General features: G+C 40.5%; 1 protein-coding gene across 3 annotated transcripts in view; it reads left to right on the top strand.

Annotated features, from left to right (window-relative positions):
- klhl29 (kelch-like family member 29) overlaps positions 1-24,730 on the top strand; it is a 321,705-nt gene that overhangs the window by 42,613 nt on the left and 254,362 nt on the right. The window contains exon 3 of one of the 3 annotated variants that reach the window (XM_084736949.1): positions 12,878-12,955. The exons of the other annotated variants lie outside the window; for them this stretch is intronic. The gene's annotated coding sequence lies outside the window, so the exon portion shown is untranslated. The remainder of the gene's footprint in view (positions 1-12,877; positions 12,956-24,730) is intronic. 3 annotated transcript variants of the gene reach the window in all.

Genomic DNA, 24,730 nt, shown 5'->3' with positions numbered 1-24,730 from the left:
TTCATTTACAGTCAAGTGTATTGCTATTTTCTTGACAAGTTGGTTAACAGGGTGAACATTACTTGCTAAACATCAGCATTTTAGCATTGTTAATCTGCTGATGTTAGTGTTAACTCAAAGCCATGTAGAATTACAGCCTCAGAGCCGCTAGCATGGCTTTTGACTCTTAGTCTTCTTGATTTATCAGTATTTTACTTCCAGCTTGAAATCCATTTTTGGCTGAGTGTCAGTGGTATTTTATTAGATTTTTACTTTTTCTACATCATTTACTAAAATATTGAGTTATTTGCCTTGAAAATACAAATGCCAGTAACTGGTGTTTAGACTGAATCTAGCCTTAAGAGAAAATATAAAACCACAAGCATATCAGCTTTCACATTCTCACTTCTCTAAATTATTATGTTTCACATATCACAGAAATTAGTTGTTGCATTAATAAGATTTTGTATAATTCTTTTTAGTCTCAACTTGCATCCTTCTGATTCACCTTACTGCAGCTGTTAAATATTTTAACAAAAGAACATTTATTCAGTGACCCCTAATTTTTACATTTCAATGTCACTTGCGACCCAGACAGAGAACTTGAGTGAATGTGATATTTAATAAATGAACAACAGGACAGTTCTTTTTCCAAAGTCTTCAGGTCATGTTAGATAGATGTGTCTCAAATTATATTTTATGATTGGGCTAATTGAAGTGGCCAGTCATTTTTTATGTCCGTGGCAGGCGGCTTTACTACCTCCTTTGAGGCGAACGGGGGGAAGAGTCACATCGTGGACAAGGACGGGCAGCTTCCTTCATTACTCAAGTCCTCACTATAATCTCATTTTCTACCTGCGACCAGTCAAACAACCTTTAGATTCAGTTAAGTAGCAGGTCTCACTGGCAGTTTTCAATAAGTTAGGGGCGGAGAATGAAGATATTACATTTCTGTGTCTGATTAACCTCAAGGTTGAATCACAAGCCGTGCCATTTACTGCTGTTTAAAGGGCTGGCCATACATCTTCTTACAGTCTTTATAGATTTGAGATAAATATTAGATAAAGGATTCATAATGAGGAAAACAGCGAGCCAGGAGTTTATATTAAGAAGTGATTTGATCACACTCTATTTTACAATACACAAATAAGATGTAACAAGAAGTTCATTGTATTACTATTAGAGAGAATTAGAGAAAATGTAGAAATAATATGTTCTTTATTAGACAGTATGAAATGCTTTATTAGACTTTATTAGAGGACAATTAGAGACTCATGAAAACAGAACTGTACTGTAAAATAAAGTGTATTATTTCACACTGTTAGACCTTTATTATTCTTCCACAGAGGGTAATTAGAGACACATTACAACAGAACTGTACCGTAAACTAAAGTTAAATCTCATATGTGCTACTTGAGATGTTCTTTGGCTGGTCCCATACAATCATATTAGCTGCCTGCAGTATTACAATTAGTCTGTCACCCACTGACAAAATATTCCTCTACCTGTATAATTTTGGCCTTTAGCTGGTAGGTCTGGTTCACATGTTGTTTTAAAATTGGGAAGTAGCAGATATGTGATTTCACTTAGTTTACAGTGTAATTCTGTTTTAATGTGTCCCAAAGTACCCTTTAGTAAGATCTAACAGTCTGAGTCTAACAGAGGGACATGAGACATTTCAGTTCAAAGTTCATTTCTGTTGTGTCCATAAGTGTTCCTAATTACACTAATAAAGTCTGATAAAGAACATATTATTTCCAGTTATAATCTAATTTGATACAAACTACAGCTTGTTACCTTGTAAGTATTTCACTGTTAGGCACGCAGTGTCCAATTAGGGTCTAACACTGTCTAATAAAGAAGATATTCTTTCTAGTTTTTGTCTAATTTGATACAAAGTGCGGCTTGTTGTTGTTGTTAGTGTACTACAAAATAAAGTGCGACCAGTGATTCTAGTAAAATATGTTTGTTTATTACATAATTAATTACCTCCATCACATTATAGCTTGTCTTGACAAGAACAGTCCACAGACGTGTCCGGTCTTGCTTTGAGCAGCTGTGTTGCTTTAGTTTCCCCATGGTTGTGATTTGATGTGAGATTCACTAGACAATTTCCAGTTTATTACTGCTGTGTCCAGGTAGTCCCTGATAAGATTAACCAATGTCTATGAATCATTGCTGGAGAGTGTTTGAGGCGCCGGTCAGCAGCTGAACGTGTATATCCAGGACCCCTCACCAGAGCGCTACAGTGCCCTTGTGATATGAGCAGCACTTTACAGAAACTGACCCAGACCACTGATCCGGCACTGTTGTGATGACGTCACGTTTCTCCTCTGGTCGGCCAAGGTTTGGATCGACTGTGAGCATGGGTGTAATGATCTCTGATCTGTGGAGAAGGCAGTGATGTGCCTGTGGGGGGAGAACACTCTCCGGCCCCAAACCCAATTTCCACTGAAAGATTGAGGAGGCTAACGCGCTCCGGGCAAGGCGCTGAACTCTCTTTCTTCTCTCGTCTTGTCTTTTAATCGCATCAGGCTTTTAATTATTTCATGAACTAGTCTCAGACCCTTTTTTAACCTTTCATGAAGAGCAGGGAGATAAGAGAGAGATGTGATTGCTGCTTTGGTCCCCAGAATCTCGCCATATTTTAAGAGGAGACTTTTGTTTTACCTTAACACAGCTGGTAATTGTGCAAGGGGAAGTGTTGACTTTGACTGATGATTTACCCTTCTAACACACACACACACACACACACACACACACACACACACACACACACACACACATCCACATACACACAGGGACTTGATGAATTATGTATTAGTGCACTGGAAACAAACTAATCAATATAAAATGTCTAGCTTCAGTATTGACCAGAGATGTGGTACATATTGGCAACAGAGAAAAAAATCACATAGCACTGAGGTATGCACTATGCCTTATTAATGGCTTAATGTGTTCCATACAAACCTTCGTCGTTTCATCAGTAGAGTGCATGTGCACACATACAGGGAATTCAGTATAGTGGAAATCGCTTATATGGACAGTGATGTTGATAGGCACATGTTTTGCATCTCTGATGCATGCGTCAGAGCATACATTAAAATCTGAAAGGACCACCAACCACCCTATTCTTTCCCTGGTAATGCTACATTGTGAACAGTAAATCCTTGTTGAAATCACAGGCATAAATACTTGAATATCTATTGGTGGGTGATATAGCAGATGACTATATCAACACATTTGTGTTTTCAGTGCATCACCTGGTTGCCTCTGCGTGACTGTTACAGTTCACCCAGGCAAACCCCAAAAATTCTTGGTTACATTACTTTTGTCAGCCATTATGCTGCCACAGAAAGTCCCTGTTTATGTAACATCTCTGTGGCATCTCCTTTTACGCTTCACAGCAGTTTGTCCAGACTGTGTAACATTAGCTAGTTAGCAGCTACAAGTCAGGCTAAAAGCAATTAAAATAGGCTCAAACTGGAGGTCTCTGAGATACGTTGTGGAGCTTTAAGCCATGGGTGGAGTAACGTGATCTGATGATTAAAAAAAAAATGGTGAAAAAACCTCTGAAACATACTGAGATGTAGCTGCTACCTGGCAAGCTAACTTTCACAACAAACCCACCATACTCCGACACACACACACACACACACACACACACACACACACACACAGGTTACCCACAAAGCCACCTTCCTTAAAAGAGAAGACTATAATAATCCACTACAAGTAAAACTTCTGGGTAAAGTTATGCAGGAATTACAGCAAAATGTACTTGAAGTGTCAAACACTCAATTGCTCATTAATATTGCTGTTGCATTTATGTGCATGTTGCGTTTTACTGCTGTAAATGTTTGAGGTTCAGTTTTCATTTTACATACATGAAAACAGATGGAAAATCATTTTAATATTCCCATGATTACCTGAGGCTGGTAGTGTGTGCACATTAACATCACGACGGGAAGAAGAAAGTAATTTTCTCTCAATGAAAACTGTGGACTCCCCAAAGCTTGACAAACTGCCAATATTGAGAAGCAACTGTGAAACTTGGTGTTCCTCAGGGTACCTTGTGTAGTCCACTCAAAACAACAAGAAATAGTCTGCTAGTGATGGAGACAGAAAACAAAGGGGCGAGGGGTAGTACTTGCTCTCCAGCTTGATCTCCAGTCACATTACGCCCCCTTTAGTGACCTTTTAGCGTGTGGAAAAAAGGAAAAAAAGTCTATTTCATTATTTTATAGTCATGTCACAAATTTACAAATAACAATTTGATGGTAATCTGCATAAGATATAGACAAACAAAACAATCTGGTTAAAATAATCCACTTATAGTGGATTAGATAGATCAGTGTAAGAGTTTTCCACTTTATTTGTTCATCATTAGTTATCTCCCACAAAAGCACTGGTCAGTTGGCGTAATCCACCTATATATAGATGGCTGGATATCAGATCTCTGTGTCCATGTTTACATCATGCTCGTCTTGTCTCTGTCAGCTCGGCTTTACAGACCTAATCCTGACAGGTGAAAGCGGTGTTCGTGCAGTCTGTGTGGGCTTGTTGCCTGTGATACAGATAAACTGTCTGAAATCAATAAGCTTCTGCGCCACTCCGCCCCGTGCGCACTTCCCCACCTTTTACCTTCAAAAGGTCAGTGGCCGCCCAGCCTTTTAACTCTTCATTGTTTAGTGTGTGTCATGTCCAGCGCTAATGAATCTGGCTGGAAACACCTCAACACCACCAACACCAGCAGCTCTTGGTTTTGATTTGCTCTGAGATTTCTTGGAAGATGGATGCTTCTAACGTCCTTGACTGGCTTGCAAAACGTGCTGCCATACCCCCCCTCGTCTATCCTGCATTTTGAATCACTGTTCTCCGTTTGATGGCAGGCAATTACTGGAGATTGTTTCTCTTTTGTTGTACACGCTGGTCGGCACAGTGCCCCTTTTCTTCTTGGAAAGTAGTGTCCTGTTTTTCTACTTGACAGATGCACAAAGCTTGAAGACGGGCACGGTTTGACTCAGCAAGCAGAAAGATTGATAGGTGGTTTATGAGTAAATACAGTCAAACGTGTTGGCAGTTGCATGAAATTAGCTGTCTTTGCCGTGTATAATCTTCAAACATTCTGAAAGAATAATTATTGTTTATATTGATGCATGGTTCGGTGTGGAGCACAAAGACTTGTCATGAGGAATACGTATTTTCAGAGCCTGAAGAAACAAAAATAATTTCCCCTGCACACTATTCTTGTTTTTAGCTGCTGTATTGTTGTGGTTTATTTGCTGTGAGAAGGAATTAATGGTGCGATTTTAACACTAACACGGAATGCTTCAGCCAATTATGCAGGTTATTCAGATTTGATAAGAACCTTTAATTAAAAAAGAGAACTTCAGTCTTTATGGAAAAAATAATTAAATCAGTCTTGACTCCAAACAAACAATGATGAGTTTAATCTGGAGCTTCCTTTCTCTGTCAGGTTTAAGATATTTTCCCTAATTATAACCATATCATTTTGTAATAAAATAAGGCCACAGTTTTGACACTCCCATCCCCCTGGTGGTACCTGTGGTTTCGTCTCATTATATCAAGAGATACAAAGAGTGGAGAATGTGTGTATAGCTGTAATGACTGATGGCAGAATTAGAGGTATAGATAGCTGGAAGAGAATGACCTTGGCGTCAAACATTCATATCTGAAGATGTGGGAAATAATCAGCGTCAGCTTGCAGCACTGAGCAGGAGCGCAACCCCCCCAACAACTGCGCTGCAAACAATGAGCTCCGCTGACGCAGAGGACTGTGTTAGAGAGTCAGTTTCTTCTCTTTTTGGTGTGCTCTCACTTTATTTTTTTTCCTCCCTGAGTGCATTCCAGAGGCTATCAGGCTCAGGAGTCGCTCATTAAAAATGGCCACCTCCCAACACCAAATAACATCCTAAACTAAAGCTGTTCCTGTAATGTTTGTTTACTGATAGATTTTGTTATTTGCGCTCAGTTTGGAAGGGGAAAAAAAAATCAATATCAAAGCTTCTTATTCTGTTGAAAAAGCACTACATGTAGTGGAGCAGTGATGGCCCAAAAGTTCTAGGAGCAATCAGCAGGAAAACACAAACCAATCGCCTTCAGTATCTCAGGCTTATTGATATTTATTTGGCTCATAGCAAGAGTGATTTTGTTTGATATTTAAAAAAAAAGCGGGGATATGGGATGTTAACAGCGGGAATATAGACGTCATGGTGCTCCGCAGTGTTAGTAGTCACCCCAACAGTCTCTGTGACATTCAGCAGTTGGAAATGGCATTTGTGACATTCACTGAGTGAGAGTAATATATTCACCTTGGTTGGCTCATCTAGCCCCTCACCAGAGCAGACAGCTGCTATAAAGGCTGTGTGCACCAAGTATTCTCACACTGTCAACAACTTGCTGTAACCGGGCTGCATTATTTAATCACCACAGAATCGAGTGAAAAGTCAGTGATACAAAGCCCGAGCTTTATTTAGATAGCTTGCTATATGAGGTGTTTTTAGTTTTTTTTATCTCGTGTGTATATATATATATATATAATATACACAAAGTATTTTCACACTATCACATTTGTGTGGTGTTTTTCCTGTTTTTTTTATTGCACTGCACCACGGTAGACCTGCTTTAACCCACACCAGAATGCGGGGAAGATGTGGCAGTAGGCTATTATTTTCTGACATATTGCCATGCACATGTCATTTAACATTTCATTCAAATGATGGACAGGGACGCGTTACCGCATTGAGCTTGTCACAAAGAGCATTCCTTAATATCTTCTGTTCCTCACGCCGTATTAGATGACAAAATGGCAACGGCTGCCGTTCTCGCCAGTGCTGATGTGGAAGCCTGATACCAGAAGTTTTATTTACTGTCACCATGCAGCACAACCGCCGCCCCCTACAACAGCGAGAGAGGAAATCAGCTGGTCACCTTCAGCCCCAGGGATGTACTGGATTCCTGCTGCAGCAGCGTAGCCTCCAAGCCTTCAGGAACACATGCTTAAATCATGATACCAGCGCTGGTGTACTCGGGAGGGGGGTCGGTGCTCCTGTTGCCCTCATCTTCTATAAAATGCAGAAAAAGCACCTTCTTTTTTTGCCCCTATGATAGAAAAAAAGATGATAAAGTGTCCTCTAAGATGTCCTTCCAGTGGACAAAATGTGATAAAATGCCTTCTACTATGCCCTCCAGCAGTCGAATTATGATAAAATGCACTTAAGAGTGCCCATGTATTGGACAAAATGTGATAGTGCCCTCTAGGGTGCCCTTCAAGTAGGAAAAATGTGATGCAGTGCCATATAGGCTGCCCTACATGCTAGAAAATTAGTTGGCCTCTAGGTTCCTCTAAATTGTTACATTGGTTATAGTTCCCTTGGGGGTTTTATTACAGAGGTGCAATATTTTTTTCTACCTTAAGTCACATAATAATTTCATTCTAAACCAGGGATTGGAACTGCAAACAGCTGGTGTCCTTTTTATTTTTCTGCCCCTGCCCCTCAGACAGCCTGAGTCCGCCACTGCATACCAGTGATTTGCGTCTTTTATACCATTAACTCAAAGGCACACGTATACTCTACAAAACATATCACTCTTTCAAGTTTTTGGATTGATTTCCCTTCTTCTGGGCAGCCATTGTTCTTCATTCATTTCAGGTTTAAAAAATCAACTCGCACAGACTTAAACTTTGCCTGAAATAAGTAATCCATCACGGTGAACATTTCATCGCCTTTAGTTTTTGTCAAACTTACAACCTCACTCGCTCTGCCCCACTCCTTCATTTATTACTCCCTCTCAGCTATGCCTCAGGACTCCTATCCATTCATAGATTTCGCTGCTTCGCTCTATTATTCTATCAGTCTAAAAATCTGATGAGAGCTTTAGGATCTCAAATCTCACTCACTAACATGGGCGCCAATTCACTTTATTAGAGATCAGATTAGCTGCATGTTTAATGCAGTGCTTCCTGGTGTTGACACTGATGAAAACATGCCGCCGCCACTTTCACTGCCACCACCAGTAACTGTATGATAATTCAACAACGCCCATTTTAATGTCAGAAATGGCCAAATTCCTGTTGTATTTTGTGCAGCCTGTCCAACTTCCGATGTCCAACGCTCGTTTCTCCTTGGGTTTGATTTTCTGTCAACATAACTCAGGTATGCAGTGTTTTTTAGCAGCCAAGTCTTAAATGTCAGATGTTGTGTGTCCTTGACCAAACACCAACAAGGAGAGTTTTCAAAATGGTCCCAGCTCTAAACTACATTATTTTCGCACAACAATAGCATAGCTTTGAGATGAAAAGATGTTCACAGTGATGGATGACCCAGTTCGAGCGAGGGGTCAGAGCTCTCCGATTAGATTTTTGTTGTGAGTTGAAGTAAACGTAAACCACTGGCTCCCTCGAAGATCAGTGTCAACTTATGGCACGCTTTGGAAAGTGTTTGGCAAGACTGTTATTTGGTATGGAGGGCTAGAACATGCTTTACCACCAATATGATCCTTTAACCTCCAACTGTAAGATATGTTGAGATACAGATTACCTTCACATTTGAAAATAGGTGTAGTAAACACACCCATACACGTACACCCACTGCTATATTTTGTATTTCTTGCATGAACTACATTAGGTGAATTGAAGGTTGAACAAGGACACAAGAAACAAAGAGGAGAGAAAACAGATGGGACTTGTAGGTGATTTTGAGAGATGATTGCTTGGCAGTGTCTTGCATAGCGACATGCACTGAATAGTTGATATTGATGTTGTGTAACTGTCCTAATGTTTTGCTGCTTCTTGCTGCTCTGCATGGCTTCTGTACTGACTTGAGAATGCTTAAATTGTTGCCATTGCTGTCCTTATGGTGTCTCTGTTGTCTTTTCTGTGTAAAATTTTGGGTGGGTTCACTCCTAAAGGGCCTTTTTCTGAATCAAACCAATGTGAGGATGTTACATTGGTTCAGTTTTCCAAACGGTATGGCTTGCATTCAGAAAAGCAAAATGCAATCCTATAAATGGAAATATCTTTTCATTACTGGTCATACAGTTTACACATTACCAAATTTCTACCTGGACCTTGTACATCATGGAGACCTGTCAGCAGACTTTGGGGAACTGCGCATATGAATGTCAAGCAAGACTGCTGAGTCCAGCTTTGTCCCTGGCCGGTCCAATTTTAGTAGCAAACATACTGCTAGTTCACCAGTCACCAAAGCAAGAAAATAAAACATTTTTGACCAACGAAATGACAAAGACAAAAGTATGTTTCTTTGATTGTCTACTGAATTGGCATATGTGCACAATAAAACATTACGATGGACGATGATATTGTTGGGTCTAAAAGGGTCTTTATCTTGGCACCACATATCCATAAATGATATGTGTTTAAAAATAAAACAATGAGCACGGCATGGAGATTTAGTGTAATAACAGCAGCAGCAATTCAATGGCAACTCCGAAGGGTCACACTTCCTCAGATACAAAAGGCTTTTAAATCACCATACTACAATGGCAGAGGGCTCAGTGGTCGATTCTATCATGATGGATGATGGCAACGTGTATCAGCCCAACCCTAGTTCAGATGTTGTTCACACTAGAAAATGAACCATTCCAGAGTTTAATTGACAGCGGTCCGAGACCACCCTTCTGAAGCGGTTGTTTGATCCACATCACATCACATCCAGCGTTCACACCAACCGAAACGAGCTGTGTAAAAGTAGTAAATGCTCCAGGGTTCATTTCATTCAGACTAAACAACGCTGGTGTGAACCAGCCCTTAGGCATCACCTCATTGGTTTCAAAACATCTGGTCAAAGGGCTGCAGCTAACACTGGCACATTTACAGGAATACTGATTAATGTATGTGGTCCTTTTAAATAAATGAATGAAATGAAATGGTACAGGATGTCTAATGAGAGATAATACAGTGTTCTCCTCTCTACTGCCAACAACTGCTGCTGCTGCTGATCCCCCACTGTGCCTGAAGGACGTCGGAGCGCCCTGCGTTATCCACCCTCTCCTCACCCATCCTCCTGCCTGATCGCCCTGTAATTAGTGAACTCTTGCATTTAATCAGCACAGTGATAGCTGTGGAGACCTGGAACAATAAAAAGGACCAAGAGAGATAGTAGAGATAAGAATTTCCCTCCAGTCTCTAGCTCCATCGTGCAACCATAGCGCCGTGATTGACTTGGCAAAGGCTAAATCGGGGCTTGCGAGGCTACTGCATTGTGGTAGATTGACAGAGAGCAAGTATGAGTAAGAAAAAGAGAAACCAATAGAGCTCGATTGCACTCGCAGCTCAAGAGAGAGCAGCCTATTGTATTTACAAACCAAGCGTGCATGTGTGCGCTCTCCTCTTCCCCTCCATCCCGCTTCCTCCGCTAGAGGATTGCGAAGGCGTGTAGCGCGGCGTCCACAGAGGGTTCTCAACACCACCATGCATTTTACCGCTTGTAAAGCAATCATTTCCATCCCCACCTCCCCTTTCTCCCTCTCTCTCCTTCTCTCTCGCTCTCTCTGCCCCCTTCGGCTGCTGGGACTGCTGAGTCAGCTCACCTTCATATGGAGAGTGGCTCCCTCAACCGAGACATTATTGATTTGCCCCTGTTTGTAAGGGGGAAATGTTCCCAAACCTCTCAGGCCAATTTTGCGGCGCTGCATAGCCAGGAACACCGCTGGGCATTGGGTTGAGAGAAAAGGAAAAGCATAAACATTACCACCATCACACGCATGTTACCACGCAGAGTGCCACATATGCTTTTAGAAACATCATTAAGCTTTAGAGATTGGAGTTAAAAGGGAGTAAAGTATGAGCAGCAACATAATTACACACACAGTCACAGACACAAATACAGAATACATACATATGATTCACATAATTGCAGGCTAGCATGCTGCTGTGAATTAAAATGTTAAAAATCTGTGCCCGGCTGCTTTAAACGACTTAGGCTAAGGTTTCCTTTAAATTTGTCATTTAAGGAAAACATGAGATGCATAAAATTGCCATAAGGATTTCCTCAGAAATTGAAGGGTTCTCCCTTACAACAGTGTTTGCAATTAACCACTTAAGTATTCCCCTGTGCCATGCTAGAAGGTCCTTAGTGATCATTTCCCTCTGAAAATTTTAAGAGACCCATAAAAAAAAAAAGTGTAACATAAGACAACAGCTGAATTTGTGGTGATTGAAGAGGAGGAGGAGATACAAAGATGCATTTTTCAGAACAGAGAAAACCAACTGGACAATCTATCCTCACTCAGCCAAATGTTAACATAACTGACTCATATATTAGGAGTTTAAAACAAAAACTGGTGAGTTTCAATAAAATCATGAAGCTATCTTCTTTCTTGCTGTCACAGTAATATTTTTATATTTCTTCATTCATCTACAGTTTGTTTTACAGCACTTTTTACGCATTGATTTTGTAACTTAGCTTACTTCTTGTCACATCTTCTGCTTGTGTGTATTTGTTTTGGTTGTGTTAAATTAACTTTGAATTATGTGCTTTAATGATTCTTCGAGGAGAACAACATTCTCGTATTCTGTCCAGTTTGGATTTCTTTTTCTTTACTCTGTCCTGGCCATTTTGGAGTTGACGTGGGCTAACTAAGTGTGTTAGCTAAGCTAGCTAACAACTGACTGTGTAGGGCTGCAACCAACAATTATTTTCATAGTTGATTGATCAGTCGATTATTTTCTTGATTAATTAATTAATACTCGTTTGTCAGAAAATGGTGAAAAATATTGATCAGTGTTTCCCAAAGCCCAAGATGACGTCCTCCGGTGGTTTATGTCAGTCACAATCCAAAGATATTCAAATTATTTTTATAGAGGAATAAAGAAACCAGAAAATATTCACATTTAAGAAGCTGGAATGGTGATTAATTAAATAATCAATTAATAATCGATTAGTCATTGAAGCTCTACTTTTGTGTAGGACGCACTGCTCATCTTATATCATGTCACTTCCCTAAAGTCTCATTGCCTGTTGGAGATGTGTAACCATGGTAACCCGTGCTAATGATAAACTAATTAAAAAAAATATTCCACACAGCAAAGTGAAACCTTACTTACATTAAAAATAAAGTGTTATTGACGTTACACAGTGGTGCCTTGGTCACTGACTATCTTTGTCTGTTAGGTTGTTGTTGTTGATGTTGTCAATACTGCATTGCATTGTGGGATATTTATGCTGGTGTGGTGTCTAGAGCCTGCATACTGTAATATTTTCCCAGATACAGTATGCACCTTGTGTACTGTTGGTTTCATACTGAAGTTTCAGACAAACTAAAAATCTCAGACACTGTTTTAGCCTACTTCATAGCACGTTAGTATGGAATTATGAAAGTGGCCATGCTGTCTAGTAACCCCTAAGACTGTGAGTGAAGTGTAACCATGGTAACTGAAGTGCACATGTGCTGTATTATGACACTAACTACTGTGAAAGCCTTAGTTTAAGCACTTATGCAAGGAGACAACCTAAAAGGATTTATGCAATGCTTGTAAGTGAAATTCATTGGAAATATTTTTCTCAAAGGACGTACTCAAGTTTGAAACTTAAGGTGGTTTGTGCAATCAGGCAATGGTCATTGCAGTACATGTGAGCTTCATACCAAGGCTGCAGATCATCTCTCTCCCCCCCTCCCTTTTGTTGTCTCTCCACCTCGCCACTACCATGCTGGTGGGAGTATAGCACTTGCATGTATCCTCACACATACACACACACACACACTCTCTGACTCACCGAGAGCGCATTTTACTAGAGCACACACTTTACTTCAGTGTGGGCCCGGGCCAGTGAGCTACATCATTGCTTCATTTGGATCAAACTCCAGAGCTCAGGAGTCATTTATCTACATAGTGTGTGTGTCTAACCTTCAGGCATCCCACTCTTCGCCACTGGGAGAAATCAATGCCAGGGTGTAGAACAAAGAGAAAGCCCCCTCTGACTTCACCAAGGTAGAGATTTGAATAATTTATTTGTTATTCTTCTGCTGTAGACAATTCATCAATGTGCCGACATTATGGGGGTACACAATGCTTTTTCTTGGCTGATTTTGTGTGTGTGTATGTGTGTGTGTGTCTTTTATGTGTTGCACTTGTTCTCATCTGCTAGATATGATAAGTGATGAGTGTACTTTGAAAACCTTGCAGAAGTTCCTGTACCCACAACTGCCTTTAGAAAAAGCACAACTTTTCTTAGAAAGAGATGTGAACAGAATTGTGAAATGAGAGGCTGATTTCAATTCTTTAATTTTGCTCTCATATTGTCCTAACTGAGCATTTATTAATTTCTAAATATTTGCCTGCCCTGATATTAAACCCGATGATTCACATTTTAAAACCAGCCTCCATTACCACCTCTTCTTGTTTTACTGCGCCCACCTCACGATCCTCTTTATTTGTCTTAAAAGAGGGTGCTTGCCAAAAGAAGAACATGTTTTTATAAAAATGTCAAGGAGATTTAGACAGCTGCAAAATTCATGAGGTGGCAGTTTGCTATTATCAGCATGTCTGTGTTTGTCTAAGCCTGGAGTTTCCCCAAACCTCCTCCGGTATCACGAATTGTTTTTCGTGTGTCCTCTGCATGTGTGTGTGTCTCAAGACTGACTGATGATATCTCACTAGACCCGTGACTGTCTGCGCTCCTAGATTCTGCATTTCCTGCCTTGTATTCTGTAATACACACACAGACACTTAGGTATAAGCACGTACACACACACCCCTGGTGTCTCGCTATCCTGTTTTCCTATCTCCTGTGACTCTGTCTAGCTGGTACCGCTTGAGTGACAGCTCTTGGTTTGTCTGGGTATCCGTGGTTACAGCCCAGAGGCCTGCGCCGGGGGACCCAGACCTGTCAGCACTCTCTGAATCCTGAAACCAGAGATGGATGGCCGGGAGCCACCTCTGCCCTGAGCTCTGTGCTTTGCTCGTCTCTCCTGCTCCTCTCCACTCTTTATCCCAGACCCTCCTCCTAAACAGGCCCGTTGTTGGCAGCTTGGTACTGCAGAAAATAGAGCCAAATATGTCTTGTTACCTGTTTCTCTTCAGGGTGGGTGAAGAAAGAAACTTGAGAACAAAATAAAGCTAATTTGAATAGTAAGGTGACATACAGTACAGTGTTATTTATTACCAGTTATTACCAACAGTTATTACAATTGATAAAACTTTATTTGAAGGGTTGTACATAAGACTGACATGACACCGTGTCATTATGACACTGTCATAACCATGACACCTGTCATGAAAATGAAGGAGTCTTTATGACTGCTTACCACTTTTATCATTAAGTGTCATTTGGTCAGTTATGTAATTACTAATGCGAAGTTGACATTGTTTCAGATTTAATCAGCCAATAATGCTTTTGTCACCTTGGTCTATTTATAAAACTAAAACTGTTTAGTTGCATGACACAGTTGTAGAACCATTTGATATACCATAGACCATATGTGCCAGTTTAATGTAATATAAAGCTAAATAGTTTTTTAAGTTTGATAATTAAGCCCACTATGGCGTGTTTATGATCATGGTTATGGTGTCTTGGTTCATGTTAAGTTGTCATAAGAAACATGCTGGGCAGGCCTAATTATCAAATTTGAAGAAATTATATAACTTCATGACACTGTTACAAAAGCACTTGACAATGTAATATCACTTAATGACATCCTTATGACAGTCGTGTTCATGATACAATTATAGTTGTCTCATAACAGACAATGTCAAAACTAACCACAGGTGACAGTTGAATTTAATGTTAACATATTAAGCTAATAGTTTCTTTACATTTGAGAATTAAGCCTGAGGTGATGGTGTCTTGATTAATGTCAAGTTTTCATAACCAAGACATCTTAAAAGATGCCAACTTTGAATTAAAAATTACATACTTGGCCAAGTGACCCTTAATGACAACAGTCATCAACCTTCATCTTCATGAAAGGTGTCATGTCCTGGTTATAATGGTGTCATATCAGTCTTATGCACTCCCCTTCAAATAAAGTGTTACCTTCCAGTTATTATCTTCTTTTAGTGCTAGTTGATCTAGCAGAAGTCAAGGATAGAGCAGAAGTCAAATTGCAGCACTTTGTAAGGACAGCTGGTTCTGTTAATCTTGACGCTGGTGATAACAACCGGGATCAGTCGCCCCAAAGGGGAGCACCAGTTACAACAGATCAGGTGTCTGTCCATCTCCAGTGTCCCGCTGTTTCTGCTGTGACAGGGACATGTTTGACAGCTCAGACGCCAGCATTGCCTGTCGTTCAAGCGCCTGAAGCCCCACAGTCAATGGATCGAGACAGAAAAAGAAAGGGTGATAAAGACAGGAGGAGAAGACGGCCTGAGTGTGTTGGGGGTTGGGGCTTGTTTTGGACCGCCTGTGGCTCAGACGGTTAAGGGCGGTAGCAGTGCCGTCGGAGTGTGTGTGATCTCTCAACCAGCTAATGAGAATATTTAACATTTGCTGAGTCCACAGTGTGTTGGAAGTCATTCATCACTCCACTGATTCAGTTCACGGCGGTTATATGTTGAGTGTGCAAGATGCCTGCCATGAGGCCCTGAGGGTGGTGCTACGATGGTGCATTGAAAGCAAAGAAACGCACCACGGTAATGGAAGGAACTTAATTGATCATCCAGAATCTGCAGGCTGTAGGAATTTGGGATGAGTGGGGGTTTTCTTGATCCTTAACATTTAAGGCCAAATATTATGTGATTCCATTTTCTGAAATCGGAGGATTTCCCACTATCTTTGTTTTATATCATTGGAGATTGAATATATTTAGGTTTTGGACTGTTGGAGAAACCAAAAAAGCTGATCAAAGATGTCAACGTGGGCTGTACTAACTGGTGAATGGCACTTTTCACCATTCTTGACATCTCGTTGACCAAACTCTTCTTCTGTGTAATTAAACAAGACTTAACTATGTTAGCTCTATGAAGATGTAGCAAAATTACCTATACGCAATGCCAACGAACAAACATGCTGATGGTTTGCAGGTACAATGTTCGCACCATTTTCACAATCTTATTTGAGCATGTTAACATACTAACATTGACTAATTATAGGTTCACAAATCAGCTTAGGCTGATAGGAATGTTATTAGTTAACAAAGCCAAATATTATTATTCAAAGATTCGGCTTGGGCTGTACAACCTAGTGAAGACGCTTCACCATTTTGACATTTCACTGATCAAATGATTCCACTGTCTATTTAAGGAAAAACCAAGTCTACAGGAATGCTCTCTCTCTCTCTTAGGGTATAACATACACAATTTTAGTTCAGTGTGTTAGCATGCTTACAATAGCTAATTAGCATGTAACACAAGAATGACTGATGCTGATGGGAATGTTTGGTTTATAACCAAATACTTAACAAAAGTAAGTATTGGACAGGAAAAGTCAGAGACTCACCAAAATAATTATAATTCACCTTGAGGGGGACATGAATAATTGCAATAAATTTCAAGGCAATCCGTCCAATACTGGTTGAGATTCAGATGTCAGTCTTGACCAAAGGGACTGGCTGAAAATGCACAATCAATGGAATAATCTATGAGGAAAGTAATAATAATTAGTTGTGGGCTGGCAAATCCATTAAGATTAACCAACTCAACTAACCAAATGATTTATAGTCTACTCTTCACACCCAGAAATATCCATTGTTGGATCTTCAGTATTGCTGTCTGTTTTTTATTCTATTTTGCTACGCGACAGAAAGAGCTGAACTCTTCCCACACCCACACCGTAGAGGAAAAATGCACCATTTCATGACTTGCTATAAAACGTGTGCTTTCCATTGTAAACTACAGTGAAAAAAGTGTGGGAGGAAGCCAAACATCAAGAACAGATCTTTTAAGCCGTGCCACTTCAAAAACGCGGCTCATTGGCTTCCACAGTTGAGCACCGCAAAGGGCTGCTCCATTGTGACTGACCAAACACACACACAGCGCTCTTATTGCCCGATAAGAGCTCAAATGCTGCTTCCTCTTTCATCTACTTTGCTTGGTGACCTTCACACAACCAGCTTACATACACTCACACAGACAGAAACAGGTAAAGACAGGTATGCTCACAGAAAAAGACCAGACAGTCAGCGTTCCCCCAAAAAAATACGAAGAGCCTATCGTGTGTTTCTGTGACGCGTCAAACCGCTCAGTGACCGTGATGTGACCTTACTCCATGCAGACAAGCCAGCGGGGGTGAAAGCGAGGTGAACATGCATGTGTGTGCCGAGGCTCTCGTGAAGTGACGATGAACTGGTCCTGTAACTGAAGAGCAGCCTTGCACTCTACCTGACCCCTGCGGTGATGAGCATAACATGAGCACTAAAGCTGAAGCAGCCGGGCCCAGCCCAGCCGGGCACGGCACACAGCTCAGCACAGGGACCCATGACTATTTAATGACCATCGCCAGGGCTGAGGAGGCCTAGAAACACGCCTCCTCCTCACGATCGTGTGTGTTTTTTTCACCCACAGAGAATAAAACCATTACCCCTGTGAATTAACATGGATGAATGTTGACAGAGGCAACATGGGAGAGTCAGCACTTTACTGCCGGGGTATGATATGTGATTGTGCTCATCTTAACTGAGGGGAAATGGGAGGTCACAAAACACTCCGCTTTCTTGCGTTGCTCTGAGTAGGTTTAGCCTATTTTCATTCTCCAGCTGATGTTGAATGACGCTCTGAAACAAAACCAACTCTCGGTGACCCCCCTCCCTCGTCCATTTTTAATGGGACGTAACAGCAAAAGATCCATTTTTAAAAGGACTTGTGCATCGCTAACAGCGTTTCTATTTATGAAGCAGAGTGTTCAGCAGGGCAGGTTGTCTGTTATAATCACACAAGTCGAGCCGTGAGGAAGGGTTTTCACAATTATCTCCTTGAGCACAGCTAAGATGCTGGCATGTTGGCAGCATGAGTTATTAACATTGTCATGGCAATGAGTGTGGAAATATGTTTAGACGTTTTAGTCTCATACAATGTCCAGTCTGTACCTGTTGAATGGCGCCCCCTTTTGAAACACTCTCAATTCACTATTGTCTTTGTTTACTATGTTAGAAACTGGCTATACATGTTTTTTTGGCTTTTAAAAACAATATTTCTGCAGCATTGTGGTCTTGGACAGACATATCCATGTTAAGACACTTAGTCTGCAAGTGCACCTCACTTACACTATAAAAATAATTTGTCATAACTTCAAAAAGTCAGTGTTCAGGCTGCCTCAAAATTTTAAGTTGACTGAATTTGAAAAGACAATTTGTGGTAATTTTGTAGTGACTCAAAACAAATGAACTTTTATCATCAGATAGACTTGATACTAATTCAGCTGTACTTGAGAAAACATGTTCAATAACCAACAACTCTTAAATTACACTGATGAACATTACCAAAAAATTTGACTTCCTTTTACATTTTGTCATTTTTCATTTCAGACAAAGGGTCTCAGGAGAATGTCTCTACAGAGTTCAACCAATTTATCAAAGACAAATTCTCCAAAACTTCAGGTCTTGACTTGAAATGAGTTCTGAAGTGTTCTGAAAATACACATTAGAAAGTTTAAGTTTAGTCAATTTGAGTAAACCAAACTTGTATATTTACATTACATTAATGAGAAAAGATGAATTAATTTCACTAAATTGCTGTAGGATTGTTTTTACAGTGCACTATGATTTAAAGTAATATCTGCAAATCATCTTTTTTTTAAATTGCGTTGCAGGAAATTGATAAACTGTAAAAACTGTGATGTTCTGGTAATCTACCTTTGCCTCAATGTGGAGAGGCAATTTCCTGTCGTCATTATGCTTTCTATTTCCAAAACATCTTTTTTGAAAGCTCTCTACAGTCAGTCAAATCCATGACCGGTATTGACAGTGCATTTGCAGAGAGTAAACAGTAATCGGGTGACGCAGCGCTGGAGCAAGTGTTTGATGCTTTCGGCTGACTCAACCGTCTCTGTCGGTTAAAGCGTCGTATTTTCATGTGGCCTCTTTGTTGCTGTGTCTTAGAGCTGCATTTTATGTGGGCAACTACACACTTTTCAATTACGTTTGCCTGCAGCGACGTTTTTTTTAAGGTGACTGAGGAAACCAGGGACAAGAGCGGGGATGAGAAGGCGATGAGAGAAGGATGGAGTCGATGGATAGAGAAGCGATGAGTAGGATGGGTTTAGTCAGTGAAGTTTTGATTATAAACAAAAAAGCCTAGATTAAACACTTGTTTTACTCGCATGGAAAGATTATACTGCGTGTGGCAATAGCTCATTTCGAATTAGATAGATTTTTCACATTTATTATTTTACTTGCACTTAAAATAGAGTTCCAGCCCGATCTGTTTTCGTCTCTGTAATTGTAATCAGGACAGCTTCTCCATGCCTGCAATGCAAGTAGAGAGATTTTACACTACCTTAGGCAATTCCTCAAGCAAATTAACTCCCATTGAGTATAAAAACATCAACAGAGAGCATTGCATTTTGCACAAGTAGTTTTCATGTTAATAAAGTTTCATAATTTGAAAGAAATGTCTCCATTCTGTATTAATATGTGTGTACAAGCCTTCAGGACCCATCTGCCATCATTAGAGCTGCAATGATTTGTCCATTAATCGATCAGTCAATCAGAAGAAATTTAGTTGCCTATTATCTGGGTAATTGATTAATAGTTTCAATCATTTTTCAAGCAAAGATGTTTTCGGTAGTAAATGCAGAATCTTTGGGTTGTGAACTGTTGGGTGGACAGAAGAAGTAATTTGAAGATGTCACTGTGGGCTCTGGGAAATTGTGACAATTTTATGACATTTTATAGACTGAACATTTACTGGATAAATCATGAAATCATCAGCAGATTAATCAATAATGGCAAATAATCAGTAGTTGCAGCCATAGCCATCACACACAACCCATAGAAGCAGCAGTCAAACCAAAGGAAGAAGCTTTTTGTCACTGGTTTCTGTAAAATTAAAACCAAATCATGTTTAATCGTAAGTTAAAATTTGGATAATTGCCCTCACTGTGAGTACATCTTAATATGAATGCACCATATGTTTTTCCAAAGGTTATTTTGAGAAACAACTGAGTTGATGGAGGGCAGCACAGCGAGGAAATAACAGTACAGAAATTGAATATTTTTTTTTTCCAGAAAGAGATTGCCCTGAAAATAAAATCGGCACAACATGAGAGCTCTTCAGTGGCAGCTGTAGTGATTATAAAACTGTAATAAAACAAATGTTTTCATGAGCAAATCATATTCCTCAATGTGAATATAAAAGAAATATTCAATTATCTTTTGAATGCCATAATTACTGTGGCAGAAAGTTTTCTGATGAGTCATATCGCACTGCTAACTTGGCATTCAAGAATGTTGATCGGTTCAGATTTGGAGGATGCCGGGCTGCGTTGTCACTTCTTCAGGTCCCCTAGGTGCTTGTCCCTCGACGGAGCCAATCGGTGCAAAACTGACAAGTCATTGTCTTTTCCTAAGCCACAGTAATTCATCAGCACTTGAGGCGGCTTTGGCTGATTGCATTTTCGACAGAGCAATCTCCACTATGTCATAGAGAATTTGGCTTTTATGGCGGGGCGGAACTTTGATGCCAAATACAAAGGACAGTGGAGGCGAACATGGAGAGTTCACCACGCTGGGTCTGATTGCAAATTGAAAATCCTGTGTGTATCTGCGCCTGTGCACAGCTTGTGTACTTCAGTGTGTGCGAGTGTGCGACACAGAGTCAGTGTTTGTACCTCTTGAGATATGATGGAGTTTTTCCATCTGCTGCTCCCCCAAGCCTTATTTCTTTCATCTCCTGAGATATTCATAAACCGTAACAAAAATAATGGTCACTGTGAACCACCGTTCATCAAACTGGCTTTCTTTTTGTCTGGTACACAAAAAAAAAAACGCCCTCTTCTTCACTTGCCATCTCTGTGGCCACGTCGCAGCTACAATAGTTGCTGTCCAGCCACCGAACAGCGAGCGTAACAGTTTTAATTAACAAAAGAATCCCTTTGAGGTTCAACAGACGTGCAAGAAAAATGGCAGCATTTTCGAGTATTTTAACGTTTTTTGCTTACGCGTGTGAATTGTGGAGGAAAATAATGAGCGTGCAAAGCAACGCTAAGATGTGCAGCTTTTTAAATGTCAGTATGTTGCAGGGGTTCAACACCTCAGCCAGGGAGGGAAATGAGTGTTTCCCAGGAACATGCTGGAGAGCGAGGCTATAACTGCAAAGAGCTGATAGGGTTCAGTATTCAGAGGCAACGTCAATCCCTGGGCTCATGATAATATTTCACTGTCATTTAGAGAAATGACCACAAGCCCGAGTTGCAGGAAAAAAAAAAAAGTTAAATAGCCTGAGGGTGTCCAACCTGCACTGTGTATTTTTCCAATCTGGGCTGCACTACCTCAGGATTCTCTGATTATGCGAAAAATCCCTTTGAACATCAGGGTTTCCCTAACAGATAACGACCACCAGAACATCATTAAAACAAAATGAACAGCAGGTTGCGAAATCTTAAAATTGTACGGCTTTCTCACTAATATTCAAATACCCCATTGTCAGTGTTTCCCCCACACCTCTGCTGGATGGTTGATTAAATCCAATATGCTCCACTAACTGCTCATACTGCAGTCATTTGGAAATGTAGAGGCTCTTTAACGGGAAGATTTCCAGACTAAAGGCCCCATGGAACGCAAGTATATTAGCAGGTATTACTCTGCTGCCTATTGTAAATCTCTCCCACTTATTGCTTCCGTGCGACAAGTAATAATGTAGAGCGGTGTGTGTATTTTCATTTGGTTGCAGCGATTCTGGGATTTTAAAGGGGAGCCCTTCTAATTTCCACTCTGCTGCTCTGGCATCAGTGCCAGCCTCAGAGTTTTGCCTGATCAAAGCTCATGTTCAGCTCTCTGAACAATAAGAGACACTGGACTCCTCAAGTGGCCTCAGCAGAGCTGTGTGTGTTGTGCAGTGCAGAAATCGATACTTTTAGATTCATTTTTACTGTAGTTCTGGGCTTTGTTGTGATTTCTTATGCAGGCTGGACAAGCTGTGCTACAAACCTCAATTCCAAGAAAAAAAAAATGGGACACTGTGTAAAACTGAAATAAAAACAGAATGCAATGAAAGAATGCAATAAAATCCTTTGTTTCAAGTGACTACAGCACAACACTGATAACCGATAAACTTTTATTTATTTTTTAATATACATGGAATCTAAATTTGGTGCCTGCAACATGTTCCAACGAAGTTGGGACAGGGGCAGCGAAAGACTGGGAAAGTTTGTTAAAAAAAAACACCTCTTTGGAATATTCTAAGATAAACAGGTTGATTGGTAACAAGTGAAGGTATCATGATTGGGTATTAATTCTCGAAAGGCTCAGTTGTTCACAAGCAAGGATGGGGCGAGGTTCGCCACTGTGAAAAAACTGTGGCCAAGTAGTGGGCCTGAGCTGCTCTGAGATGGACTGACACAAAGTGAAAAAGCATACTGTGGTCTCACAAGTCCAGTTGGTTTTGGACATCAAAAGCGGTGAAGGAAAATCCAGATTGTTACCAGTGCAAAGTTCAAGAGCCAGCATCTGTGATGGGTCATGGGTAACTGTCACATCTGGTGCATACAAGTTTTTAGAGCAGCATATACTGCCATCCAGACAATGTCTTTTTCAGGAACATCCATTATTTCAGTAAGACAATGCCAAGGCGCATTCTTTATGTGCTACAACAGTGTGGATTCATAGTAAAAGAGTTCAGGTACTATACTGACCTGCCTGCAGACCTGTCTCCCACTGAAAATGTGTGGTGCATTATGAAGCACAAAATACCACAACAAAGACCCCAGACTTCTGAGCAAAAATGTATTCCAGGTATCATAGTCATATTGAATGTATATATACAGAAAACACTAAAGTTAATCAGTTTAAACATAAAATATCTTGCCCCTCTGTATTGTATTCATTTGAATATAGCGGGAATAGCATTATCTTTATATATTTGTTGTACACAACGTTTAGAAATTTAATATTTTCATTTACAGTAAAAAAAAAAAAAAAAAGTGCCAATTAATGGCTCCCCTTCCATATCAGATGAGTTACAGACAGTCATGTAGTCCAGACACTGCCAGCACTGCTGATTGAATTTCCTCATTATTGCATTATTGCCCTGAAGCTGGCTCCTGGCTATGTGATGTGTTGTGTGAATATGCACTTTATTATACTAGCTAACCCCCTCCACCTCCAGCCTGTCCCTACGGCTCCACCCCTCACCGTGTTTCAACCTGTCTCAGCAGTTTGAACATAATTGGTTGAATAAACTAATTGTTTGAGTAGCTGATTGTGCTGACACAGCTTGCTTTGTCTATGGTCTGTGTTTGGTAATATCACAGCAAAGTGAAGCAAAGTCACAAACACATCAATCACACGTCAGCTTGATCTATCTGTTGATCAACTCCAAGTGGATCTTTAATCTTTAAACAACCAACTTTCAATCAATCTCTATAACCTTCACCATATTATTCTACTTATTTGTATTGCAGGTACTTGGAAGGGATTGGCACTGCAACATAGCTCATAATGACTGATGCCAAGGTATCCATTACAATTTAGTGACAAGTTTGCAGAGCTATTATGAGGATGTTCATTATTTTGACTGACACCTCCAATTCACACGGAGCTGACTCAGATAAAGTGAGAAACTATTTTAAACTTTAACATACCCTACCTACACTTGAATGGTTGGCCCTGAAACCCCAATGCAGGAATTATTACTGTGAAGTTAAGCTGATAGGACATGAGATTTTAATCTGTTTTGTATATATCCGTTGTGTATATGTATATATATGTTTTTTTATATATGATTTTGGTTGCATAGTATTACATTGTACATTTTTGGTGCCGCTCTAGAACCTTTTAAACTATAATAAGTAGTGCTATTGAAGTACCTGAGCACGCCCATGATGCATGCATGCTTAAATTGTGGCTTGCTACAGGTCTATCTGACTATCAGTAGTTTCATCATGTTGAGAATCTTGTGCAGTCCACATGAGCGCTCTCTCCCTCCCTCTCTCTGCTGTGACTGCGAGTCTGCATCACACTTTTCGAGATGAACTGCTTTGTTTGTTAACGTTGCCCATGTGCGCGAAACGGGGTCGAGTCAGACACGAATCTAACCGGCATGCATTGTGCGCGATCGATTCTGTACATGCCTGGCTCATCTCGAACGTACCTAATTTCATCTGCCAGGCAACTACAAGTAACACCAACAAAAAGTTGGCATGAACTGGCTAACTCCAAGTTAATGCACCGAGCTCCCGCAACACATCTGCATTGTAAAGAAGCAGTACTGAATTCTCTCATGAGCTCACCTTCCATCAGAGAGCAGCACATGCGTTGCCAAGTGTGATCTTTGCCCAAAAAGACTCTTGAGCAAATAATGGCAGGGGAAGAACAGAGGTGGATGCAAATGAAGAGGGGTCGAGCCATTTAATACATGGTAATTAGACTCCACAGTGGCACGAGGGTGACCTTTTCAGCTGTGGCCATGAGTTGTATCTGGACAGAATGGGGGCCCTCTGTGGAAATAAGAAAGGTATTTAGTGAAGTCCAGTGAAGAGACAGTAAGTTGATGCCATAACCCAGGGAGGAAATTATTAATCTTGTCAAGCATACACTCCTTTTTACTTCCTTATTTATTTATTTTGTCATACACAGCTTTGGTAATTGCATTTTGCTCTCTGGGAAAACATTGCCA

The sequence above is a fragment of the Lutjanus erythropterus genome, chromosome 15 (genome assembly GCF_056507025.1).
Source record: "Lutjanus erythropterus isolate fLutEry1 chromosome 15, fLutEry1.hap2, whole genome shotgun sequence".
NCBI classification, from domain to species: Eukaryota; Metazoa; Chordata; class Actinopteri; order Lutjaniformes; family Lutjanidae; genus Lutjanus; species Lutjanus erythropterus.
Note: the sequence above shows the minus strand (reverse complement) of the source record. Positions and strands in the feature narration are given on the sequence as shown.